Source organism: Callospermophilus lateralis, chromosome 8, assembly GCF_048772815.1.
Source record: "Callospermophilus lateralis isolate mCalLat2 chromosome 8, mCalLat2.hap1, whole genome shotgun sequence".
Taxonomy (NCBI): Eukaryota; Metazoa; Chordata; class Mammalia; order Rodentia; family Sciuridae; genus Callospermophilus; species Callospermophilus lateralis.
Window position 1 is genome coordinate 81,820,680 of NC_135312.1, and position 20,661 is coordinate 81,841,340.

A 20,661-nucleotide genomic window follows, 5' to 3' on the forward strand; every position below is an offset into this window, starting at 1 on the left:
TCAGGATAAAAGGCACAAGAAGATGACTTTACTCATGAAATACGATGCGCTCCGCTTTCAATTAGTCACTAATAAGTAATTAAGCAAGCATTTTCCACCTTATAATTGGGGTGGAGACATGACTAGATTGTGATCAACAATACCTAGGCTTCTCAGTCTATGTTTCTCTCTAATCTTCAAACTGGAAAGAAAAAAATATATATATATATACACACACACACACACACTCAGACAAGAAAATCCAGAGCCTTGGTGAAAGCAATCAGAAAACTAGAGTCATGGTGGTGCATGTGCTTGATTCGGTTCTTCACCATGTCTTCTTACAAGACTTTCAGGATCAAGGGATTCCTGGCCAAGAAACAAAAGCAAAATTGCCTGTTCCCCAGTGGATTTGAATGAAAACTGGTAATAAAATCAGGTACAATTCCAAGAGGAGAACCGAGCTAGGTCCATAAGGAATTATATGAAATGGCACACACACTTGGGCTGTATCAGGGTTGTGATCATCTTCTCAGACTGAAAATGTCACCACTGTCTGGTCAGTTGAGAATATTTAACTGGGAATGTGAGCTTTCTGTAGTTCCAAAGGTGCTGTAGTACTGGTTTCTGTTGGTTCTGTAATAAACATGTGAAACATTTGAAAAAAAAAGGAAGGAAGGAAGAGAGGAAGGAAGGAAGGAAGGAAGGAAGGAAGGAAGGAAGGAAGGAAGGAAGGAAGGAAGGAAAGAAGGAAACTATAGAGTCATGAGTTGAACATTTCTATCACATCCCCAGCCACTCCCAGACAGCTTACGTTCAGAGCTATCCTGGGCGTGGCAAATCTCTACAGTGGACTTGATCATCATTTAGATGAAAATCAGATGATGGCATTTTCCTGCTTATGCTTTTTCAGGAGCTCCACACAATCTGAATTATTCATGCAGGGATGGCAAATGCATGGAACTATCTTCATCCTACCTGCTTGAGTCAGACACAGACCCACCCACAACCTCTAGCACACGCTAGTCCGCTGAGCTTGGCAGAGTCTCAGAGTCTTTCTCCACACTGCCCAAGGCAGCTGCCTCCAGACAGTCCAAGGTAGACCATGAAATCAAACACGTTTACCCTCTGAATATACTACTTATCAACAGAATGCTCTTACTAGAAGCAGAGGTGAAGGACTCACAGAGTCAGAGAAGAAAAATAACAGTGTTGGTCATGCCAGTAAACAAGGGGAGGGATGCTCAGGCCTCATGTCTCTGATTCCGATCCTGGTGGCCAGGTCATTCTTTTTAATGCAGGTGCTTTGGGATACTAGGTTGATGCCACTGATAATCAAATTATATAATTATCTCCCCCTTCCTCTGGTTGCATGTTTATGTAAAAGCCTCCTGGGTGATATTTGGTTCTCCTATAATTTGATTGATCCGCACAGTCAGAATACCCTAGTCCTACTGGACTACTATTCAAGTTTTATGCCATAATACCTTAAAACTCTGTTTTAAACATCTCTTTATTTGAGGTCACTTAATGTGAATTTGCCCCTAAGTGACGGATCTGTTTTTGGTGTGCTAACAAACTTACTGTCTGAACCTACAAAATATGCATTCAATGTTGAACCATAATGAATTCCCCAAGGTATATCATCGAATCCTGTCTTAACAATCAGACAGTTGGAGTTTATTGCTATGCCACTTCTGCTTCACCAGATCCTCAATAAGGAACACATGGAATGAAATTATCTCGTGATCTGAGACCCATCTTTTCTTTCTTTCTTCTTTTTTTTTTTTTTTTTTTTTAATCTTCAATATGGTCCTACAGTTAAAACTAACAGGAGGAGGGCCAGCCCTGGCAGTGTTGGTAGCGGAAGATAAGGATATTTCTTCAGCACAAGATTTAAAGATGAACAGCAAAACAGAAGAATGAGGAAGGTGAAAGCATGAGAAGTTTGAAGAGTGACCTGAACATACTATGAAAATATGTATATTTTATTATTATTATCAATAAAGAGACTGTTAGGAGCTCTGTTTCATGGTGATACTTGGTGCTTTGGAAGAAACACAGTACCTAAAAGCTTTGGGGTGGTTCTTGGACCCCACTGTTGAAACCGGTGCTGTGCACAAACCCTGAGGCCTGGCTGTTCTGGAATTTATCGTTTTCCACCTTCTTTCTAGACTCTCATATACTCTTCCTTCTTTCCAGAACACCCACTAGCTGACTCAAGCCTTGCCTCTTTGCTTCCATAGCTCTGATGACGTTGCAATTTAAGTTGTCTCTATGTATTTCCTTTATGACTATAAGTTTCTTAAGTGAGATTCCTATTTAAGACATCTTAATATTGTTGAACTATCCATCAGAGTACTTTGTACACAATGAGGAGATACATAATTTGATCACTGAAATACTTGGTAAAAGACATTGAATGCAAAACCCTGTTATTAAAACCCACTGAAGATATTTTCATAAATATCCATTTTTATTTCATTTGACAAACATGTATCAGGGTTTTTGCTTGCTTTTACTTTTTAATATGCCAGACATTATGCTAAAAATGGAACTTGATCTAAAACCTTAAGATTATGGTGTTAAGCCAGGTACTGTGGCACATGTCTGTAATCCCAGAGACTCTGGAGGCTGAGGCAGGAGAATCTCAAGTTCAATGCTAGCCTGGGCAACTTAGAACCTGTCGCAAAATAAAAAAGTAAAAGGAGTAGGAATGTAGCTTGATGGAAGAATGCCTGAGGGTTCAATCCTCAGTAACACACACACACACACACACACAATTATATATATACAGTCAGTAGAAATTTTACATTTTTACTCTCAGTCTCATTGTTATCCATATTGGTACAAAATACACATACACTGAAAATGTTTTTCCTGAAGTGCTTAAATATGTGTTATTATTTATTGGTAGTGCTGGGGATGGAACACAGGGCCTCACACACTAGGCAAGCACTCTTAACACTGAGCTACATCCCTATTCCCCAAACTTCAATATGTAATAAAGGTAGAAATCTTATTTATACATTGAATATTCATCAGATATTCATAGGTCAATTTCCTCTGTGTCAAATACTTATACCAACAAATTCATGTGCACAGAAACAAAATTGCAAAGCCTCAATAATGAAAGCACATGCAAAACTGAAATCCAACACAAGCTGAAAAATAATTCATACTATCTTTTCACCAGTTTTTAAAACTCAAAATATTATTCAGCCCATTCTTTATTTTTCTTAGAAACATTGTTTAAAAAGAAAATCTCTGAGCCTTATTTTCCTGTCTGGTCCTATGTTCTTGATCAAAACTTCTTTAAATCAATTTTCACTTACACACTTACCATCTATCTGTTTATCTCAGTGTGCCTACTCAGCTTCCTATAAGGAGTTTCAAGGCACAGAAGATTCTGAGGTTGAGAAAACAGACTAGGTCCCCACTCTAGAAAATTTACAAGGAAGAATGAAGAAGAAGAATGATGAGAGAAGACATGAAAATATAATTTCTGTAATTCAATTCAATTCTGTAGAAGTCATAGATATATCCTTTAGAGAAAAGCAGGAAACACAGACCCTAAATTTAGCCACAATTTTGGTCTAGATGTATTTTCTAGTAATTATGCAGAAGAAAGCAGCCGTCAAGGGGACTCAGTCCTGGAAGCAGAAATCACTTGCCATTAGTATTAGACTCAGTAATTTAAACTTTCTGAAAATAGAATTCACATTTTTAAACTCACATGTTCCTTCATGTATCCCAACAGATATTTTTCCCCTTGGAAGAAACATTATAACCTCAGGTGCCCTTTATGGTCATTTCAAATATGATAAGGAATTTGAATCTAAAATATCAGGAATAAGACAGGCTTTTTTTTTTTTTTTTTTTAACCCTGAGGAGCTTTACCACTGAGCCTTTACCACTGAGCTACATCCCCAGTCCTTTTTTTTTTTTTTTTTTTTAAACCTTGAGACAGAGTCTCACTAAGTTGCTTAGGGCCTAGCTAAGTTGCTGAGGCTGGCTTTGAAATTGTGATCCTCCTGTCTTAGCCTCCCAGGTGTGCACCACCATGCCCAGCAGGACTAGTTCTTTAAGTTCCCATCTAGCTTTAAATTTTAGGAAACAGTGGGTTCACAGCAAATTGAACCATTTTTATTACACTTGGATCTCTTTCCAAACTGTATTCTGTGCAGTATATTATTACTTTATGGTTTCCAAATAGGGCTTTCAGTCTACTGAACAAAAAAGAGGACCCTCTGTACAGCTTTATGAAACATGTCGAACAAATTTTATAGATGAGGTCAATATAGATGAGGGGAATAAAGGAGATAAAGTTTTGAAACATTTAGAGGATTGAAGGTATTCAACTCATATACAGACTCTAAAACCTAACTGGAGAAAATCAAGAACGTATATTTTTCAAAATGTATTACTCAAAAATTAACCTTGATTAAAGAAGAAGAGGAAGAAGAAGAAGAAGAAGAAGAAGAAGAAGAAGAAGAAGAAGAAGAAGAAGAAGAAGAAGAAGAAGAAGAAGAGGAAGAAGAAGAAGAACTAGGAAAATTTAGGATGGCAAAAAGCGCAAAGTAAAATCTGCTTTTTCAACATTAAAATATACTATTTAAAGGGGGCTAATGTGATAAAGTGCCGAAATAATATCCTAGCAAGTCTCACATTCTCTTTCTTTCTCTCTTTTCCTTTCTTTATGCCTCTTTTATTTTCAAAATGGTAGAGATTATATTTATTGTTAAAAGTGTTTATTAATGATGTATTATACTCAAGAAATCTGTTCTCCTGTTAGTGTCTTAATTACCTTGCTTATAAGGTGGGACTGATCAGCTGGATGCAGTGGTGCACACCTAATAAGTCAGAGCCTCTCAGGAGGCTGAGGCAGGAGGATTGCAAGTTCAAGTTCAGCCTGGTCAACTTAGGGAGAACCTGTCTCAAAACTTTAAAAAGGGTTGGGGATCTAGATCAGCGGCAAAGCATTCTCTGCCGCCCATTCTATACCCAGCACCACAAAACAAAAACAAAAACAAAAAAAGGAAAGCAAGAATGATAATAATTTCTTTATTTAACAGGGGAAAATAATTATATTGTCAAAATTCTTTACAATAAATTACATTTTTTCCTGTAATTCGAATTCCTGGAGTACAATAAACTTCATTTTGCCATAAAGCCCTATAGCACAGAATTAAGCCGTCAATTACTAGATTTTTATTTATTTAATACATACTTTAGCAGTATTTAATATAGCACTATTTTTGTCAGTTTTGAAACAGGGTCTTGCTATCTGCCCAGGCTAGTCTTAAGCTCCTGGTCTGGAGAAATTCTCCTGCCTCAGCTTCCTGAGTAGCTGAGACTACAGGTATATACCACCATACTCAGCATATAGCACCACTTTAAGTATTATCAAATAATTTGGAGAGTGAGAATGGGATTGACACCAGCGACAAAAGATATGAAGAACTTTGTAAAGTACATCCAAGCTAGTAGCAGTTCTTAGACTGTTACACAGGCATCCTGGGCCTATTGAGTACATTTTATTCCAGTTATTGATTGACATATTATTTCAGAAAATTATAGATTTGGAAGAAATCTTAGAAGCATCATTGAGTTTTCAGTCCAGTGCTTTTCTTTCTTCTTCATTCCTTCTTCCCTCCACCCCCCATTATAACATGTTTTCCTAGATGTGGGCATTTCTAGAACCTGGAAATTATTTAATTTAGAAATACATATCTCTATTCCATTTCTGGCACATAGCTGACTTGCTCTTGATAATATTAAAATAAACCAGGCTGCTCACAAATTTGGTCTCCCAGATACCATAATATGGGAAACCCACCATCCAGCTCTCTTACTTGCATGATATTTTCATGTTACTTTTCTAGAAACACACGTCTTTGTCCTTTGGGATTCACCACTTAAATGATAAATGCCTTTTCATGGAAAAAAACAAGAAGAACAGTTTTAAAAATCACTATATATATCCCCCACAAAATGGCAAGTAGATGGTTTTCTTATACTCAATATTACACCAGTAGAAATGTGTTTGAAAACTCTGAAATGGAAACCAATCATTTACAAAGCAATACTTTTAAATCAAAGTATTGGAAGTTTGGGTCATCTGTTCACGGAGGGCCCCATGATCGGTTTCTCCTTCCCTCCTCCTAAAAAAAGAATCATCAAAAAAAAGAAAAAAGAAAGAAAAGAAAAATCTTATTGAACCCTCAGGATTGTGTACATACCATCTTAAGTACTTAAGGTGCCACACCCAAGCTTTTTAACAAAGAAGACACAAAAATTTGTACAATTATCAATTAAATAGATATACTTTTAGCTAACTTGCTTTGGAAATTATTTTTCTAGCCAATTCAAATATTTCTTCAAAGATTTGATTTACTTATCATTTTTCCTTTTTTAATCTGAATGATCTAACAAAGCAAATTATATAGAACAACTTTAACTTCTCCCTAGTATTATTGACAATTTCCCAAAGAGTCATATTAGAATTCTGTTCAAATTATAGTGTTTGTTTTGCTTAAAAATATATTGATAATGTAATATGCTTTTTACCACAAGGGGAAAAAAAACACATTGAATTGCCACCCAAATGTCACATGATAAAATTTTTTTAAAAATCCCATGGCTCTTCTTGGAGGATGTTGAAACACAGTCCCTCAGTACAGATATTCTGTAAAATGCATCAACTGAAACAGATTTACTGTTGGAAAGGTGTTTTCACTTCTGAGTCATTAACAAAATATAGAAGGTTTATATCTGCATTTTGAGAGCAAATATAGATCATTATACTGTTGACAGGATTAATTAACCAATCTCTCGGTTAATCTGGCCTCCAATACATACAAGTCTTAGCAAAAAGCACATATCCAAAAACAATTATACAAATATTCATTGAGAAACCACAAAAATTTAATGTCTAAGAACTATAAGTAGCTTAGCCCATGTAATCTATATAATTTTATAGATTAATAATTAATATTATTAATATTTATGTTAGTTATTCTATTACCATGATTATATTATAATAATTTAATTGCTAATAGGTAATTAAATGGATTAAAATGAGAATTCTCATCCCCACTCTTTATTTTGTCCTCATATCTAATATCTATTCCGTTAGTTTCTACAAAATAAATAAATACAAAACATTAAAAATTTTTATATTGTGAATCTATACTATATTATGTTTGCTGGTATTCTATTTATTGTTCTTCATTTTTATATCTTAATAATCGAGTTTTGTATTTATACAATTTTTCTCCCAACTGATGGTCTGTAATTTTTTCTAATTTCTCTCTTACAGATGTTATTATATAAGCCAGAAAACAATGCAGTTGAAAGCATTATTCTTTAGGGTTGTACAAAAGAATGTAAGTTGAGTGTATTTGTCAAAGGACTTATAGTTGGAACACAGGCTGAGCTTCTCTGATCCAAAAATCTAAAATCTAGAAGCTTTTGAATGCTGATTTGATACTACAGATAGAAAATTCCATGTCATGGAACTTTGTTTCATGCACACAATTATTTGAAGTATTGTACAACATTATTTTCAGGTTACATGTATTAGGTATATATTTTTTTAAAAAATGAATTTTTGTGGTTAGACTTGGATCCTATTTCAAATATATTTCCTTATATATATGTAAATATTCCCAAATCCAAAATGTGAAACACTTCTGTTTCCAAGTATTTTGGATAAGGGATTTTTCAACCTATAAGTATGTGTACACATCGCTACACACACACACACATACATACACATGCATGCATGTAAACATTTTAGATATTCTAGGAAGCATAAAGATAGTTTAAGAGGTTATTCATATCAGACACTATAAGAAAATTAAAATTAGTCATGTTTGTAGAGGATCTAGACCACACAAAATTTAAAGCAGATTTATGGATCCAATCCAGAACTCTTCATATGTTATAAGAAAAGAAATCCTAATTGCTATTTTTTTTCTACTCAGTAGAAATGATTAATGATATGCTCTGTAGCTCTATCTCATACAATCTTTTTTATAATGTGGGTGCTTTTGTGGCTCCCTAATATCATTCTTTACAGAGTAACATTTACAAAAAGAAATAACTGTTTGTCGGTACTACTCTATGACACTACTTTAACTTTACACTTTCTGCAAAGTCAGAGTTCATCAAAAGAGTTTGTCTGAAACAGACACATACTTAAAAAAATGATTGCATTGATTGATTTTATAACGATGAAAATGTGGGAGTACATTCAAAAAAAAAAAGATGCTGAAGTCAAAGTTGTTGTTTTACTTTATTTTTTATTAAAAAGCAAGTGGCAGCAGGGCACAGTGGTGCACACCTGTAATCCCAGAGGCTTTGTAGGCTGCAGCACAAAGATTCATGATCCAGAGTTCAAAACCAGCCTCAGCAATGGCGAGGCACTAAGCAACTCAGTGAGACAAAACAAGGTCAGGGATGTGTCTCACTGGCTGAGTATCCCTGGGCTCAATCCCCAGTACCAAAAAAAAAAAAAAAAAAAAGCAAATGTCAACTAATAAGAATCTTCAAATTATAAGCCATTTGACTTGAACATCTGTCAATTATGATAAAGAATTTTAGGGGCATAAAGGGTATTAAAAATTGTTTTAAAGAAGACTAAATATAGGTTTCTCTTTCAACATTTTCCAAATGTTGCCTCCAACATCTCCTAGCAGTTAATTGTCTTCCAAATATTATTCACTTTCTAAGGTAAGAAAGACAAAAGATAATTAGTTCCTCTAGAAGTCTCTGTTTGCCTGATTGTACTGAGTGGAAATATGCATATTTGCAGATCTGCCAAGTTCAACCTATTTCACTGGAGAATTCCCAGTACATTGAATCTTTGCCAAAAAATAAGCTGGGTTATTGAAAGTTCCTTTTTATCCATCTACAGGACTTCACTCTCTCTTTGCTGACCGCCATAGACCCCCTTTACAGATATTAGGTTTAGACATGCAATGAAACACACATTTGTTCCCTTTAAGCATTACAACAATGAATACTTCAGTGTCCCCTTCTTGTAAGTATTTCATTTTAGAGCAGCTCTCAGTAACTGGAGTCCACCATTCCCTGTGGAGCTGAATAAAGCTTTTCTGTGATAGGCCCTTCCTATAAGATTTGCAACTCCTACCATTATTTGAAGAGCTCAGAAGCACTTCTAAAAGCTGTAAGCATTTTACAATGTTTTCTTTGCACCACTGAACAGCCCGAGCTGATGAAAGCAAAATGAAGAGGGCCAGATGCATGCTGAGGAGGGCATGATCTTTCCTGTGAGATCAGTATTTCCAACTTTAGTTCACTAATCAAGCTAAGGTCCCCCTTTCTTCATATGCTTTGCCCCTAAGTGTGTGGACAGACATTAGAGACTGCTGTGATTCACATAAGTTTTTGAGGGAAAAAAATAAAAAGTCCTTCCAATGGGCTCATGTTTGTAATATTTTCAACCCTAAAGATACTAGTTGGTAACAATAATTAACATGAATTTTACTGTTGTGCTTCTGGTTAATTATATGAGCAATATTTTAACTACATTACTAGTACTTTTAGAATTATAATTAATTCGTGTATGAAAGTTAAGTGGAACAATTGTGGGAGATGGAAACAATTTTTACTTTGAAAAAAAAGCAAGCAATGAATGAACTCATTAGGACTTTGTCCACTTTACCAGATACCAATTCTTTCTACTATCCCTCTGTTGAATAAACTGACCACACAATGAGGGACTAGTTCCAGGTAAACTTGTCAACACTGAGCATGGTGGTGCACACCTCTGAAACACCACAGTGGCTCAGAGGGTTGAGGCAGGAGGATCACAAGTTCAAACCCAGCCCCAGCAACTTAGTAAGGCCCCAAGCAACTTAGAGACAGCCCTATCTCAAAATAAAAAATAAAAAGGGCTGGGGACATGGCTGTGATTAAGCACCCTTGGATTCAATCCCTGGTACCAAAAAAAAAAAAAAAAAATTAAAAAAGGAAAAGAAAAACTTGTCAAAGAATGAATATACTCCCCACTCCAAATTCTGTTCTTTTTTCCTTTTATTTAGAAAAGGCAGTGATACTTTGGTTTATTGAATTTTTCTTTTCTTTTTTTTTTCACAATCAGAATAGAATGAGGCTATGGATTATTAGTGGCATTAACAAAACAGGAAATATTATGAATCAGAACAGTATTATTTTCTTCAGTCACAAGAACTATATGTAAATTCCATGATGAAATCACATATAAGAGGTTGTGAGGGGAAAGGGGGGGGAAGGGGGGGAAACAAGGGAGAGAACTGAACAACAACAGATGAGGTAGAGAGGGAAGATGGGAGGGGAGGGGAGGGGGGATAGTAGGGGATAGGAAAGGCAGCAGAATACAACAGTCACTAATATGGCATTATGTAAAAATGGGAATGTGTAACTGATATGATTCTGCAATTGGTATTTGGGGCAAAATGGGAGTTCATAACCCACTTGAATCAAATGTATGAAAGATGATATGTCATGAGCTTTGTAATGTTTTGAACAACCAATAAAAAAAAGAACTATATGTAAAATATAATTAGTATAATGTAAGAATGATATATCTATTAAATTTAGTTGAGAGACACAGAGCAGAAAGCTCCCATTTGATTTCATGACTAGAAACACTTAAATGGATTAAGATGAACAAATCTAAGTTTAATATGAACAAATGTATCATTACTTCCAATTATATATGTTCTTCAGTGGAAGATACTCTAGAAAATACAGATTTTTGTAAGCATAAATTATCTAAATTTAAGCAAATTATAGTTACTGATGAGAACAAAGCTTCAGGAAGCAAATCAAAAATTACATCTGATTTATACAGAAAGACAGGAAGTTAGCATCATTGAAGTATACAAATATTTTCATCACATGCAAACAAAAATATAGTCATTATCAATAATTTTGTCAATATAGGTGTGTTGGTTACCTTTCTGTCACTGTGACCAAAACATCTGACAAAAGCAACTTAGAGGAGGAAGTTTATTTGGGGTTCCCAGTTTCAAAAGTCCCAGCCTATGGTCAGCTCACTCCATTACTCTAGGAGACAAAACATCATAGCAGAAAGACAAGGTACAGGAAAGCTAACCAGCGCATGGTGGCCAGAAAGCAGAAAGCAGAAACAAGTAAAGGAGGCACTAGGGACAAAATATAAACTCTAAAACCATGCGCCCACTGACCTACTTCTCCCAGTCACACCCTGCCTGCCTGTAGTTACCACTCAGTTAGTCCATTCAAATTATTAATCCATCAAATGGATTAATCAACTGATTAGGTTACAGCTCTCATTATTATATCATTTCACCCTTGAACATTCCTGTGTTAACAGAGGAAAGCTTTTGGGGTACACCTTGTATCCAAACTATAACAGTAGGGTATTCTATTCTTTAGTATCTGGAAAGTTTAGTCTTTGTTATTTCCTCCCAGTCATCTTATGTATTTAAACAAGTGTTGAAGAAAATCTTCTAAAAACTGCAGGCTCTTATTTTTACATATGACCCACATGGTTTCATATGTAACCCTTTTAAATTATTCTTATTTCCTTTCATCACTTGATTCCACATAACTAGAACAAGATTTCATGTACCTGTAGATAGAGATTATACTGAGTGACTCAAGGATGCACACCTGAAAGAAGATACCAGGAACACAAGTCAGAATTGAGCTCCTTCTCCTTAAGCAGGAAGTGAATCTTGGAATGAAGGACAAAATTTTCCCAATCAACATCATAGAAATCTTCCCCTATGACCTCAATATTAAAACCTCTGGGGCATTAAGGCCTAAGTGGCCTGAGTCCTGCAGAGACAGTCTTATTACCACAGTACTTAGAGAGGCATTGCATAGAGGCAATTAACAAAGCAGTGGTTTCTCCATGGGTCATTGGAGGTATTTCACTTCTTGGGTAGCATTCCCTGACCTGGAGGACTAGCCTTCTTCTTGTTATCATGATTTTGAATTTTGCAATCCCAATCTCAACTACTTTTAATCCCAGCTGGTTGTTGAGTCTGAATTCACTTAAAGTGAAATGAAACTGAATTTCAATTTTTGACTCTACTACATTTACTGGTAACTTACTGTGTAAGCTGGACAAGTTACTTAAACTCTATGAACTTCAGTTTCATCTAATGTAAAGCTGAGCCACAACGTCTACCCCATTGTATTGTTATAGTTATAACTATAAAATAATTCAAGTAAAAAATTTGGTATTATATTCATGTTCAATACTACTATCCCCTGTTGGTTTGTTGTTAAGGTCTGTAAACAAGTCAGATTGGCACCTGTTATTTTGCCAGAGAAATGTTAGAGTCTGTAAACAAGTCTGGATGGCGTCTGGCAAAATGCCAGAGGGAGTGGTTTGTGAAGTAACAAAATCGAGCCATTAAGTGTGGAGATTCCTTATTGGTTGACTGCTGTATCTATTTTATGCTAATTAGATAAGCTGTGTAAAATGTATAAATACCGCTCTTATTCTACAATAAATGGCTCCTATTCCTGCTACATCAACGTACACAAATTATTCGTCACCCCCCGGTTATTTTGCCCAGCCAGCCGGGCTGCGGCAGTTTGTTATTATAACTATCCTAGCAAGTTCTTCATATCGCAATTTAGCATTCCCTGTGTCAGCTCTTCTACCTCAGTTATGCTCAAGTTTAATGGAAATCTGTTGTTTTCTTGAAAATATCCAATTGCACTTGTGTGGATATTTTCATGCCTCAACAAAGTCATATTTTAATGGAAGAGCAACATCTGGGTGATGTATACTTGCTCAAGATCAAAACAGTTAATCTTCCCTACTACTGTCATATGTCCATCCTTTGAGAAAAATGAAGACCAGTTTCACTCATGAGCCCAGTGAAGGGATTCACATTTACGGACGATGGTAATCCTGATTAGAAAAAATAATTAAAAAGAACACCTGGCTTTTTAAACTCCAGATTTATTACATAATCAACGATAGTTTTTGATTGTGCTTCTTTGATTTAATTAGTATCTATAATCACTAAAATTAGCAATATAAGATCATAATTAAATACTTCAGGTCAAAGTAGACATTAACTTGACTCTTATTCTAGAGAAAAGAACAATACCTCCAAACCACAGTTAATTTATCTTGAAGGCTTTATATTTTGATGAAATTCAGTGTTGCTGTAATCATCTACAATTGTGTTTTTCGAACAATGTTCCATGGAGACACTAGGTTCAGTGGTGATGTCTCAGGGACCTTCCTGAAAGTGGGATGAGGAGGATGAAGAGGAGGGGAAAGAAGAGGCAAGTGGCTGGGTTCCAGCTACCTCCTACTAAATGCAACCAGAACAATTCTCCTTCCTTTTTTTTTTTTTTTTTTTTTTTTTTTTTGCCAGATTCTATTTTTCAAAATGTTTTTAAGAATTTTTTTTAAAAGTTTGAAAGTCACCTAACTCAAAGATTTCTTTGGTCTTAATAAAGAGCTCCATACACTTAGGTAAACTCTCTTAAAATTCAAAATGGGAAGTGTGAATTTAGAGTTTCTAGTGAAATGGGCATATTAATGTGCTTTTAGTTCAAAGTCAACAAAAACCAAAGTCTTGCATTTTCTGGGCCTGTTTAACACTGTCCATCTAACTCTGCTATCCAAAGGATACTTGCCAAAGCAGAAAGAACATACCAAGCTAATGACACCTGAGCAAGGACAGCAGCTTCCTTCAACTCGGGGCAAACGAGGTATTAGTTTTAGATTTAAAATGTAATCATTTTCTTGCTGGGGTTGTGGCTCAGTGGTAGAGGGATTACCTAATATGTGTGAGGGACTGGGTTTGATTCTCAGCAAGGCATAGAAATAAATGAATAAAATAAAGGTCCATCAACATCTTTAAAATTTTTTTAAATGTAATCATTTCTTCAAGATCAAAAATATTCTTTCTTAAACTCCTGGATTCAAGTGATCCTCCTGCTTAATCCCCAGGTTAGCCAAGACGACAGATATGTGCCACCATGCCTGGCTTCAAAAGCATTCTTAAATTTTGCCATGAATGCGGCCACTGGGAACAATACCCAATCTAAACACCAAAGGAAAAAAACATCAAATTTCTCTTATATTGTCTCTCAAAGCCGAATATTCCTGATTTCTGAGTTTTAGAAAGTAATATTCATGCATCTAATACTTTTATAAGTATTTTTTGAAGGAGTTTGATGACACTACAAATTCCCAGTCATTGATACATGACTAGTCCAACGCTGTCCCCAGTGCAACTTTCTCTCCCCCATTTTCAACCAACACTATTTCAAATCTTGGCTCTTTATTCAAATCCTAACTAACTGCTCTGGCCACATCTTCATACAGAATATGGAAACCCCTTTAACTTCTATCAGATTAACAAACTGCATCTGTTTGCAAGCTCCTGCCTTAGCTACGTTGAAGGAGCTATCCTTCCCTCCAGCTGTGGATAACCCCTCTTCCTGGTCTGCCTACGCCAACCCCTTTTTCCTTCTTAAAAACCCCAACCTCCAATCTCTCCCCTTCATCCCCATTGTTCTTGTTAATATTTAAACATGCTCAAGACTCTCTTATCCCAAAGACCTGTTCAGATTCTTCGAACCTATATTCACAGACAAAATTTCAAGAACTATCTCTTTTGCTAACTCCATTTCCTTATCTCTTATTTATTTCTCAACCCACTCCAATCTGTGCCCAATATTCCACCACGTCTTCCCTTACCAAAGTCACTGAAGCCTTTATCTTTGACCTATCCACAATATTTGACACTGCTTGCCAAACCATTATTCTTTTCACCAGAAGAATTAAAATAATTTGTCACACAATCATCTGCACAGAAGCAATCTAATTTATTACTGCAGTCTTCATTACCAACTGTGAAACAATGGTTCCCAAATCCACCACAGATCTCTTCTCTGAGGTAAGACTCATCTACCCAGCGGCCAACTTACCCTTCACATTTAGAAGTCTCACTGGTGCCTTAAGTAAATCAAACTCTTTATAATTTATTAATATAATAATATTAATTATATAATAAGACAAAGTAATATCTGTTTTCCTGAAAATAGGCCAATTAGCATTCTCTCATTGTCACCATTAATAAAACTGTCCAATTCTAATTTAATAAAATATAGCAAATTTACATTAATTCAAAGAGTACAAATTTTTTGACATAAAGTTACTTCCCCCAATTGTTTTTTCAAACTTTTCTTCCCATTAAGTCTCTTCAATAGCACATGCCCTAAATTGTATAAAAGGAAATTTCTAAGCAAAATGAGAAATTCTTGGATTAGAAATCCAGTGGTATCACAGAGTCAGTCTAATAGGTAATGACGTGATTGTTTCTTTCCTCTGAAACCAGATGAGATGATTTCCACAATATTGTAAAGATTATTTCTAGAGAAGAGATTCTCCTAGATAGATTCATAAGTTAAAAAAAAAACAGGTTTCCATAAATCATAGTGTAATATATACCATACTAAGAATTTTACACTCTATTATTTCTTAAGTGTGATATTTCCTTCTTCCCATCGTCCCCTTTTCTTCAATTTCTTTTGGCATATATGTATATATATAAAAAGTCTGGAGAATTCTCTTCATGAGTTCAATCTATTTGAATTATCAAGAAGCAAATCACCTTATTAACAACTTTAGCACAATGAAGATAACATTTGATCACAGAAAAGAAACTATAAGCTTTTGGAGAAAACACAGCAATCACTTTGATGAATGAACCTCAATGTATTTATTTTATCTATAACATTCAAATGTCTTTACCCCACCACTTCTTCCCACTTGTCAAGGGAAAGATGATCAATTTATTTATCTTTTCAATCTCATAATAATAATTGCCAAAACTACAGGAATAAAAGCATTATATGCCTCATAAATTTAAAAATTGTTAATATCTTTATAATGTCTTTAAATTATTTTTGCAAAAGCACTTTTTTTCCCCAAAAGTGTACTTATATTCTTCTACATACTTTGAGAAGATTCCTTCAAAGTAATATTAAAATACCAAATGTACCTTTTGCAACATGGTTGTCATTTGAAATATCAGTTCTTCATGTCCCTGTTCAGTTACTTACCTAAAAGAGAAAAAAAGAGAGAGGAAATATTAAAAGTTTGAAGTCACTTCCATTTATCCTTAACAATAACAGCTTTTACATTTCCTCTAAAAATACGTTTGTAGTGTGCTCTAATCAAGTTCTTTTAAAAAATTGTCACCGTTATATTTTTTGGTTCAAGTGTAGTACGACAAGCAACATTTAGCCAACACACCTTAATTAACACTTCAATCATATTTATGCTTTCACATACATGTTCACATGGCCTATATTAAAATTTTATTGTTCAAACATTTAAAAATCAATAAAAGAATTTTTATAAGAACAAAAAATATTCATATTCCAATATATGAATTCTGCTTTTATTCATTCATGCTCCTCTTTAAATACTTAAGTATGGATATGTGTTCATTTAAACCTGAGAGTAAGCCTAACATGAACATGAATAAACTCTTTTTTTTTTGCTTGTATATATGTCTTTTTTAAATTTTTTTGTTTTAATTAGTTATATATGATAGTAGAATGCACTTATATACTTTGATATATCATGCATAGATGGGATATAATTTCTCATTTTTCTGAGTATACATATTGTAGAATCACCTTGGTCATACAGTCACATACATGCATAAAGTAATAATGTCTGTTTCATTCTACTCTTTCTTATCCCCACATCCCCTGCCTTCCCCTCCTTTCACTTCCCTCTACCCAATCTAAGGTAACGCTATTCTTTTTTTTTTTTTTTTGCATTACAATTCTTAATACACATATATACCACAATTTTTGTACCTCTGTTTGTATATAAAGTATGTTGACACCCAATTCAAGTCTTCATACATGTACTTTGTATTATGATGTCCATCACATTCCACCATCCTTGCTAATTCCCTGCCCCCTCCCTTTCCCTTCCACCCCTTTTCCCTATCTAGAATTCATCTATTCCTCCCATGCTCTCCCTCCCAACCCCACTATGAGTCAACCTCCTTATATCAGAGAAAACATTCAGTATTTTTTTTGGGGGGTGGGGTATTGGCTGACTTCACTTAGCATTATCTTCTCCAACGCCATCCATTTACCTGCAAATGACATGGTTTTGTTCTTTTCTTTTTTTAATTAGTTGTTCAGAACATTACAAAGCTCTTGACATATCATATTTCATACATTTGATTCAAGTGGGTTATCCCCAGCTGGTTTTGTTCTTTTTTAATGCTGAGTAAAATTCCATTGTGTATATAAGCGACATATTTTTTATCCATTCATCCACTGAAGGACATCTAGGTTGGCTCCACAGTTTAATTATTGTGAATTGTGCTGCTATAAACATTGATGTGGCTATGTCCCTGTACTATGCTGTTTTTAGGTCCTTTGGGTATAGTCCGAGAAGAGGAATAGCTGAAGAATAGCTGTGTCCAATGGTGGTTCCATTCCCAGTTTTCCAAGGAATCTCTATACTGCTTTCCAAATTGGCTGCACCAATTTGCAGTCCCACCAGCAATGTATGAGTGTATCTTTTTCCCTACATTCTTGCCAATACTTATTGTTGTTTGTCTTCATAATAGCTGCCATTCTGACTGGGTGAGATGATATCTTAGAGTGGTTTTGATTTGCATTTCTCTGATTGCTAGAGATGATGAGCATTTTTTCACATATTTATTTATTGATTGTATATTATCTTCTGAGAAGTGTCTGTTCAGGTCCTTAGTCCATTTGTTGATTGGGTTATTTGTTTTGTGTGTGAGTGTGTTTAGATTTTTGAGTTATTTATATACCCTAGAGATCAGTGCTCTATCTGATGTATGAGGGGTAAAAATTGGCTCCCAGGATGTAGGCTCTCTGTTCATCTCATAGATTGTTTGTTTTGCTGAAAAGAAACTTTTTAGTTTGATTCCATCCCATTTATTGATTCTTGGTTTTAATTCTTGCACTATAGGAGTCTTTTTAAGGAAGTTGGAGCCTAATCCCACATGGTGAAGACTAGGGCCTACTTTTTCTTCTATAAGAAGCAGAGTCTCTGGTTTAATTCTTAGGTCCTTGATCATTTTGAATTAAGTTTTGTGCTTGGTGAGAGATAGGGGTTTAATTTCATTTTGTTGCATATGGATTTCCAGTTTTCCCAGCACCATTTGTTGAAGATGCTATCTTTTCTCCAGTGCATGTTTTTAGCACCTTTGTCTAATATAAGATAATTGTAATTTTGTGAGTTAGTCTCTGTGTCCATGAATACACTCTTAAGCTTAGCATATTAATACACTATGAAAATACCACAGTGTTCTATATTGCTATCTAGTGTTCGTGCTTTTCTTTAAATCTGTGCATTGAGCAGCTGTTTCATAATTTACTTAGCCATTGTCTAAAAAAATCATTTAGATTTTTTTAAATCTCTATAAAAATATTTTAAATATATATTTTTGTATGTCCCCTTTTTCTTTTTTCAACTCCATTTATCGATATTCATTCACTTATTTTCTATGGCACTGGAAATTGAATCCAGGGCTGCTTTACTACTGAGCCACATTCCTAGCTCTTTTCATATTTTCTTTTGAGACAAGGTCTTGCTAAATTGCTGAGGGTCTCACTAAATTGCTTAGATTGGCCTCAAACTTGTGATCCTCCTACCTCAGTGTTCTGAGTAGCTGGGATTATATAGGTGTGTGCCACCATGCCAAGTACATAATCCTAATTTTTGATGATTTATGTGTTCCAATAATCTGGTGGGATGCATTCTTCCTCATTGCTTTTTTTTCCCCAAAAAATAAATTTGTATTTCCCAATTGAAGCATAGTACCAATTTGTTCAGTTCAGTAATTTAAAATTCAACCAGACTTAATTAGTATTGCATTCACTCCATAAATAGACTTGAGAAGAAGTGCCATCCTAACACTTATTTGTCTTCCCATCCATCTCATTTTCAAATCTTAAATTTCTCTTCCCCCTGAAATTTCAATTTTCTTTGTATAGTCCATACACACCCTTTGCTGAGCTCATTATTTAGTATTTAACACTTTCTTCTTATAACTGACAACATAATCTTCTTATATTTTCTCCCTGGCACACATTAATAATACTAATCTCTTTACTTTTATTTTGAGTTTATTCTCTTTAGAAATATGATAAACTCTTTAATGCTTTTAACATTTCTCTGATTCCATAACTTTAAAAACCATAAGAAAATTCAAAAGTTCTTCCTAAGTACTCCCATTATGCAAGGTAATATAATTAGACAGACAGACTATGATATGCAGAACAATCTGGAGTTGATGGCAGTGAGGAGATTAAGATAACTTACTGAGACACATTACAAAAGCAGGCTATGATTTTAGTGTACGCCTCAATTCAGAAATTGTGCTGTTTGGCACATAATATTCAAATGTTTTCTACTTTTATTAGGAGTCTGTATTTATCAACCTAAATACTTCTCCTGAATAGATTTTCAAAAGAAAACTTACTACACATTTATATCCTTTCACTGTGCTCAGAAAGCAATTTTAAGAGTCTTTGCTTTATAAGAGAAAAGGAAAAGAATGTGAATTGTGTTTCTACAGGAAGAATCTGGCTTTAGGATTTAAGTGGCCTGACTTTAAAGCTTGGAACTGCCACTTAGTAACTTCAGGTCTTACACAAATTGCCGAAGTCTAAAACTCAGTTCTCCCCATGAAATGAGGTTACTTTGGGTATTAAAGATAGTAAATAGTATATGCTCGGCAAACATTTCACACCCAAAAATTGGTAGGTATAATCACTTCTTGACATCAGGATAAGTCGAGACCTCATTCTAAGCTTTTTACATACAGTAACTCATTTAATCTCACAATAACCATGTGAGATATCATGCACATCTAGCCCCTGAGGAGTGGGTTCAAGGTCTGCTTTGAACAAGTTCAGAACACTAATCAATGCTGATCTGGAGTCTAGCCATTGTCTCTCCAATGCTAAGTCAATGTTCTCTCCATTACTGCATCTTGTCTCTCATCTTTATTCTTTTATCTCAGTAAGATCCAGCCTTTCAATAGTAGGATTTCTTTTTAACTTGAAAGGAGTAAAAAAAGAATCTCTTTAAATTACACCTAGTGTACAATGTCTGTAATCTTGAAACTGTCCCTGAAAGCCATCTATCAACTATCTAACCTAAAATACCTTTTCAACATGAATTACCACTACTTCAGACTTCTTCCTCTCCCACAAAACACATTCTCTGCAACCAGACAAAACCTCTTGTTGTATACCTCTTTATGTACACGCAAACATCTAATCCCACCTTTGTATTCCTTAATTGATCACAACACAATTCATTTTTATAAATTTTAATAAAAGAAATACATGTATGTGCTGGCCGTTTTCTAGGCACCCACATCCCTTCCTACCTGTGCACTCTCCTTCTCTGTCCTGCTCTTTTCCCATGAGGTTGACCTTTTTGCCCTGGGGATTCCATTGCGTCTGATCAGGGATATGACCAAACAGGAGATTCCAAATGGAATAGGAGAAAGATTAAGATATTTATTCCTCCTGCTCCCTCTCTGTTTTAACATGGTTCTAGCAGTGGCTGCATCTCTATCAGATGGCCCCTCTCATGTAACACTGTTTCCTTGACTTTGGTGTTTACCTTAC

The 20,661-nt window shown here is 35.0% G+C and overlaps 1 pseudogene; it reads left to right on the plus strand.

Annotated features, from left to right (window-relative positions):
• The first annotated feature begins 312 nt into the window (after positions 1–312).
• Positions 313–455, plus strand: LOC143406388 (large ribosomal subunit protein eL39-like; annotated as a pseudogene).
• Positions 456–20,661: the final 20,206 nt, after the last annotated feature.